Raw genomic sequence first — 8,007 nt, 5'->3', positions numbered from 1 at the left:
ATAGAAAAGAACGAATCGTGTCCTACCATTTGTCAAAATATGGCTAAAGTTAAGCTTTTTAGTATGTATGTGTTAAGTAAACATGTCATATGTTTTCAATAATTGTAATATATTCGGGTCTATTCTAAGATACCTATTGAAAATCGGAACGAACTTATTGGACAACCTATTATGTTGATACAAAGCGTCAAATGAATTTAACAGAAGTAGTATATTTCAAAGTGTATCTTAAGCAAATAGAGATAGAGTTCAATTTTGTCAAATGTTTCGATATTTTTGCATACTTTCGATGCTTCGTTACTATTGACGCTATGTCTGTTACTATAATTATGGGCACATTGAATGTACTCATATATATGACGATGTGAACGCTTCGATCTTTTTGAGCAGAGTGGATGCTTCAATTAATTTGATAACTTTGGTTGTACTTATATAATTGATCACTTTAGGTGTTCCTATATATTTGGATATCTTGACTGCCACTATATTTATGAAGCTGACTGTACTGTAGAGTATTATATAAATAATGACAATCCATTACTTCTTACTATTTAAGGGTATAGTAAATTAATTATATAGTCGTATGTGTGAATATAAACATATAAAGGAAACAAGACTTATCATATTCATGTCGATGTAAACATAGAATGAATCTAGATTCTTCTTAATTGGACTGTTCTTAAGTATGTTACATTCATGAATAATTTCTGAATAGAATGTATTTTATTACGAAGCCCGGATGTCAAGCGGAGACATTTTTAAAATCAATTAAGATGTTCTGCAGGAATACAGAAATAGATCTCATTATGTGCCCGTGATAAGTTCTGCTTGTAATATTTTTATCTCAATAACATATAGAAATACTTTAACAACTAATATTTGTTTTAAATATTCTAAATAAGTGCAACTTTATGGTCGGATAAAGTGAGAAAAGATTATATATTATGTTTGAATAGTAGATACAATTTTACAAACCTTAACCTTAGAAAGAAACCGTAAATCATGAAAAACCTAATCCTTATTTGGATGGGACAGGTGTGGGTTTAATTTGCCGAGTACCTTAAGACTACCATAAACATAAATTGCTACCGCAGGGGAAAATAGGTAAGTTGTCAACATGCTCTTATGACCATGACCATGAATTTCACTAATTGAAAAAAAAAATTCACAACACTATCAAAACGGCATCACTTTATAACACCGTCCCTCTAGGATTTATGTTGCTGTAATAATTTTAAATTTTATTATCGTCAATATAACGTATTAATTTACACAGCTAAGTTATAACGTATGATGATTGCAACTGAGAGCCGTGTTAGTTGGGTTTGAATTTGTCTACGAATCTACGATATTAAGAGGCACTGGACCATGAGATTAATTCGCCCTTTTGTAAGGCAAGCGTGTTGTCCACATTGCATTCGTTCCTCTGCGATTCTTTGAACGTGATATAAAAACGATACACCATGACTCATTTCTATTATCTACTCACTCTTAAGTAATTAATTCGTCGTTACTTGTGACATGTTCATATTTTTCTTATATAATTTTCGTTAGATCCTTCGTAATACCAATTTAAAGGAGAACGAGTTGTAAGTTTTCCACAACTTGAACCATATTTATTATTATTATTTTCATTGTTTTACAGGATATTGTATTTTCTAATAGTTATAAGTTCACACCTTGTGTTAACAAGTTCTTTCGTACTTAAAGGCAAAAAGGTATTGTTATTAAATCACCTCTGGAAATAGACAAAACCCAAATTATTTTGTTCATTGTTCAATATAAGTGGCTGTTCACATTTGCGCTTACTCACATTTTTGTGCAACGATCAAAATAATTCACAATGACAACGCACGGTCTTAAGTTGAAACTATCAAGTCTCGAATTCGGGTTCTCCTGCGAGACTGGGTATCGCCGTCCCGCTCGCATACATATGTCAGTCGAGAGTTCGTCGCAGCATCTTGCTCTAACTTGCGGAGGCTTGCGCGGAAAGAGAATGTGGGTAACGAACGACCTTTTGCCGTTAGGGGCAAGCAGTGCGGGCCGTGCGTTCGCAGGCAGCGGTCGGATTGTTTCGTGATACCTCGTCCTCTCGACCACCTGACAACCTGCAAAAATTACGTAAATATTGCAACACTCACGCATTGATTATAAAACGTTTGTATCCATTTCTATGTTACGCCAACGTTTTCCATTCACGGCAGCGAGTCGCGGCCGCGGACTTAAGTGAACGTATCGTGCCGTTTCTACTTATATTTGAATTGTGCGTTTCTTGTTTAACCCTGGTGATTATTTATACTGTATATTGTAATCTTATTCTGTGGAGTTGATTTTTCTTTGCGTAAATTAAACATCTTTGTGTTGTGTTTGCTGCTTCATTGGATTTTCACACAATTTATAGGTAAGTGATGGTTTGACATTTTGTAAACAATAGTTACAAATTGTAAAAAGACAATTAAATCATAACTTCTGCTTTTAAAAAACTAGTACATTTTAGTATATAAATAAATACTAAGTGATCAATGTAAATTGGCACTAAGAAAGCTTAAGGGCAACTTAAGCGGATATACGTTCTCTTTTAAATCACTTCCGAAGTATAGCAACTTCTAATTAGCATATAATTATAATTACGAGTATGTAGTTTATAATTGCATATTGTATTATTCGGCGGTATCTTCAATGTTATCAAAAATGATTAAAATAATCTTACTAATAGTATAAATGAGAATGTTTGGATGTATGAATGGATGGATGATTGTTAGAAGGTATCTCCAGAACGGTTGCATAAATCGAAGAAAACGTAGGGTACTTATTAAGTTTATTTTTAATTCCGCGCGGACAGAGTTGCAGGCGACAACTAGTCCAAAATATACATAACCATAATTGTTTAATTATCTTAAACATTTGCTAATGTGTTTCTACGTACTTTATTATTTTTTTATAAAATCTTTAAGTCGTGATAACCATAATATCGTTTATGGTTATACATAGTACCACTAAAAGTCACCGTAAGAAATCCCTCTGTAATGGCCATGAAAATAATGACTCCATTATTACAACCCTCTCAGCATCGTTTATAATAACTTCATATTATACCCAATTCTCATCTGTAATATTTACTTTCTAAGGGCAACATTTTCGATTTAATTACCGAAATATTTGTACTAATTTTTCCCTCAATTATAACCTTTATTAATTATAAGTAAACATTAAAACAGCGCTACCATTTTTAAAAGCTTCTCTACTACACATCGAAATAAAAAAAATGTACTAACACATTATAAAGATGGGTCTATAAATTAAGATCGAATCCAGAAGCAAGTATAAACTAAAACATTCTAATAAAATTTTAAATAAAGAACAAATCAATATTATAGTGTATGGATGTATGTTTATAATCTGTGGCTGACCTAACTCGTTTTCTGTATCCGGCTTTATGTTTGCAAGTAATAAGCAGTTTGTTAGCACGCAGGAATGTGACACGGCTATAACTCGATTGTCTTACTATAAACATAAAGACAATAAAATTATTTTATATAATAAATACATTAAGTTGTTATAAAATTATTGTCTTATACAATATAGTATTATTATTATTTATACAAATTATTTCTGCATACTTAAATATACCTACCAAGATACAAGTATAAAAAAAAATTGCGTTAAAGTTGATACGTAATGAGTCAATAGTTTTACAATAAACATAACTGTGTTTTCACTACCGAAATACTTGTTTTGAACAGGCAACTGTTTTTAATGCAAGTTAAATTTTAGATTATCTTTGTAGCTAAACGTGTCATTTTAAATCTACATTTTATTCAATTTAATGTTGTTCAAATTGCATTATGTTTTGTTTATGAAATCCTCGAGTCACATATGAGTCAGAGATCAACTGTACTCGATACTTCGAGGTCGTCTCACGGTATCCGCCTGCCGCCTGCGTCTCGTCTCCTACAAACGGATTATCCACGCGAGTTTTTTGAAGCTTACGTAATACATCGCGACTTGAACGTATATAATATTTCAAAAGTAAAAATATATACTTAGTTAAAGAATAATTTTCATATCAATTTTATCAAAGATTGGCAACACATGTTCACAAGATTTTACTTAGTTTCACCATTCCTGATGTTTGTCATCATATCTTGCTTATTTAATTTGATTAACTACCCGCTTACTAATTCAGTTGAAATTTTACATACATGTGTAGTAAATCTCGTGACAATGTAATATTATAATGAGATGGTACTAATCTGATGATGGAGCTGGAAGGTCGCCATAGGAACTTCGCAATTAAGCGACACAACCTCATCGAGTTTGGGTTCGTATGAATTATCTTGACGAAAAGTTTATCTTTTTTTAAATTTTAGTTCTTTAAATAATAGAAAATAATTTTTGTAATATATTTTGTTATAAAAATTTCAGTTAGCAATTCATACAATACATTTTTATAATAAATATTGTAAGCTGTGATAGTAAGATACAAGAATTTATATAAATCCAATGCAATATATATATATACAAAATATACATTTTACATTCTACTCTCTGAAGTCACAAAATGATACTCTATCCCAGTAAATTTACTTGCAAGTTTAATTTATATATACGAGTACGAATTCAGCGTCTAAATATAATCTTCATGAATTCCATACTTAAGTAACACGCCTCTAGTCTTCCTACGGTCTATATAATTTATGCTTTCAAGATTAATTGCAAATTAGATTTAGGCTTTGAAACTCTATTCAAGCGACTTGTACAGAAAATACACTTGAACATTTCAGGGCAATATTTGATGAGTATTTTAATGATTCAAGTTTTACTCATTCACTTTAACCGATTGTAATTATTTCATGGTTATAATTAAAATAAAGTAGAGTTAAAGTTGCAGAGAAATAAAGTCAATATTGTTTTTTGTGTTTGAATTTATTATTTGGATTTATGGGTAGGGCGATATGATTGTCTTATTGTTGGAAAATAAATTCATAAATTCCAGTTGGATGGCTATAGTTTACCTAAATGGCTAGATCGATTCGTTAAGGTAATATCATGATAAGATGCATAATAAGATCATTTGTTTTAGTGGTTAAATGTTTGTTATCTATTTTAACTTTTTTTTTTAAACATAATGACGAGTAAAACTATGTACAAGTACTGAAGTAACGTAAAACAAAGTACGAACACTTAACAAGACTTAATCATGTAATCAATTAGTCGTAAATTGCGTACGGGGAACGGATTCACGATTTCACCTCGCTATATACGATGCTACGAAAGTCATGAACGATTCGCATATGTACGAATACATCGGAACCAATTAATCGGTAAATGGGGTCCACAACAATAGAATATAATAAAGAATGTATATAATGCATCATATTTCTCGTCACGTATTAGGTTACCGTTCCTTTGTTACGTGAGCCACTTTCAGCGAGTGAATAGGACCGAAGGACACCGATGTGCGTTGAATATTATTAATTATTTTTGTACTCATAAGTATGAATGTACGGATTGCTACTGCTCTTTAGTATACCAGAGGGTCTAGTACGATTATTCGTGGGAATCGTCGTTGACAAGATATGTAATAAAATTTGTGCAGCGACCCTGCAAGGAGCAAAGTATGCCGATATTTATATTTTATAAAAATTTTGACATATTATTTCGATGACGTTATAAAGTCTCGTGTTGCAAATATTCGTACTAGGTACCTCATTTCCTATCACTAACTTATAAGGTTAGTGAGTGTAAAGCAATGTGCGTACATATCTAATAGTCGATACGCAATCGCTCTTTCATGTAGAGTCAGATTCCATTCATACTCTACGTGTATCATATAATAAGAAACAATGCTAAGTGTATAAATGTAATAATTTATATCTAAACTAAAGAATTTAAGCTTTTCTTTTATAATGAATTCTTTACGTTAATGAGGTACTAAAGTGACGGATGGTATGCGTAGTTTCACAGTATTTTTATAGAGCCAAAAAACAAATTTCAATGCAAAAATTGACGCAAGAGCTTTAAACAAAGATCATTTGAACAGAAAATGGAAACGAAGTTAATAAATCGTATTGTTCTTACACAGCCACCCATAAGGGTTAAGTAAACCTAAGTATATCAAATATAAACTAAAAATAAAGCCTGGAATAATATTAATAAATGCTTAGTTACGGAATTAATTTAGTTTTTTTTTTCTCTATAAAAATGCTCGCACAATGACATTGGCTGTATTCCAAGATATCGTGCCAAGGTTCAAAAACACGGCACGAGTTTTTGTCCGGGATATAATGCTATCATTCACTTTGAGATAAGGCAATAAATGCCACTTGAAAGCAAAGCTCATTTATTTAAGAGAAACACTGCAGTATACTTTTATAATTTTAATTCTCAACCATTTCTGACATTACATTATGTCACGTGTTTCGAACTCAATATTAAAACGCCAATAGAGCATGCCATCTTGTTTTCGGGTCCTGGCTTCTCTGAATATTTCAATTAAGTCATTTAAGAGAAAATGTTTGCATCGTTAAGGAATGCATTTGCTCCTTATTGAGATGCGCTCTTATTTTTTGTTATTAAGTGAATTAGACATGGAGCGTTTTATGAAAATTATTATGCGTGAAAAAAATATGAGTAGAATTCCTTAGGTCTCAGATAGTGTTTCAACCTTTGAAAATTTGAAAATTTCCGTTAATAATCCTATAATTTTACATGAATAATATTTTCCTAGAAAATCATATCATTTACAAAACTAGAAGCACTGACGAAACATCCAAAACTTCTCTAATTGCACTACATAGATTGTCTTAATATTTTCTCTTTTCATTGCTAAGCACTTAACGTATATTTGATTTACTTAGCACTAAACTATTAAACCCGCAAGAGAAATGCTATCGTTCAACATTCCAGCATCCCTTGTCTCACGCTATTAAAATCTTATAGCTGGCTAGCTTCAGTGTAATTTACTTAGTACTCATGCTCTTGTGCTAAATAATGTGTATTTAAGTTTGCAAGTGTAGTAGTGATTAAGATTAATAACTACGAAACGAGTTTAAGCAACGATTTTAACGATTTTCTTTTTACGATTTTTTTATAACGTAAAATTAAAGAATGAAAACTTGCAACAATAAGAAGATTGATGGCAGCCTTGGGTCTAGTTTCTTTCCAAAAATAGACGCCTATGAGCAAAAAGATTCGAAAGGATGATTCTGAGGAGTTGGGCCGATCGGCTTTTTTAAACATTCTGATTTTGATACTAGTATTATTCTACCGAAAATGCTTTTTAATAATAATACGATACCAATGTGATCTGGCTGTGTGTATTTTGGGTGTGCTAATGGGTTCATTAATTTAGAAACCAAATTATATCAATTTACGCATGACAGTTATCAAATAAGAACCTTTCTATATTTGGTGATCCGCGGCATCTCAGTGAGAAAGCAGCACCTGCGCTCAGCGGATTTCTAATGTAAATACCGATAGATGACAAAGAAATGCTTTCTAAATTGTTTACTTTCACCTTCGCCGAATTCCTCGAAGCATCTAAAATTAGCTACAATATTTCTTTCCACATTGTTAAGTACAATACAAATTATACAAGACAATAAACTGGATATTTTTGGACAAAAAAGACGTTACATATTTATATATGTGCTACATAATATGTATGAAACTGAGAGTGTAGTATGGCTGCGTCAGGTTAGTAGTAAAATAAAGTTTGTGGAGATATGTTTGTTTACAAATGTGCTGTGGTTTGGCAAATGTTTTTAATATAACAAAATATTCCATAACTTTATTTGCGGTTCGTTTCACTCAAAGTTTCACATTATGTTCGAAAATATTTATGCCATATGTTTACAATAGGATTTTGTCATACAAGCCTTTGATTTTTACAAATAAATATGAATAGTAAATAGGTTCTACTTACAGTTTTACTTAAGATTTCGTTTTCAGCGTTCTAAAATCGTCAAAGATACATACAGAATGAATTTATCCCGTTATCCTACT

The 8,007-nt window shown here is 31.4% G+C and overlaps 1 protein-coding gene across 1 annotated transcript in view; it reads left to right on the top strand.

Annotated features, from left to right (window-relative positions):
- Nucleotides 1-2,044: 2,044 nt before the first annotated feature.
- LOC106720455 overlaps nt 2,045-8,007 on the top strand; it is a 32,207-nt gene continuing 26,244 nt past the window's right edge. Inside the window, exon 1 of the mRNA XM_014515167.2 lies at nt 2,045-2,401. The gene's annotated coding sequence lies outside the window, so the exon portion shown is untranslated. The remainder of the gene's footprint in view (nt 2,402-8,007) is intronic.

This window comes from Papilio machaon, chromosome 3 (assembly GCF_912999745.1).
Source record: "Papilio machaon chromosome 3, ilPapMach1.1, whole genome shotgun sequence".
Taxonomy (NCBI): Eukaryota; Metazoa; Arthropoda; class Insecta; order Lepidoptera; family Papilionidae; genus Papilio; species Papilio machaon.
This window is presented reverse-complemented; position numbering and strand designations above follow the sequence as displayed.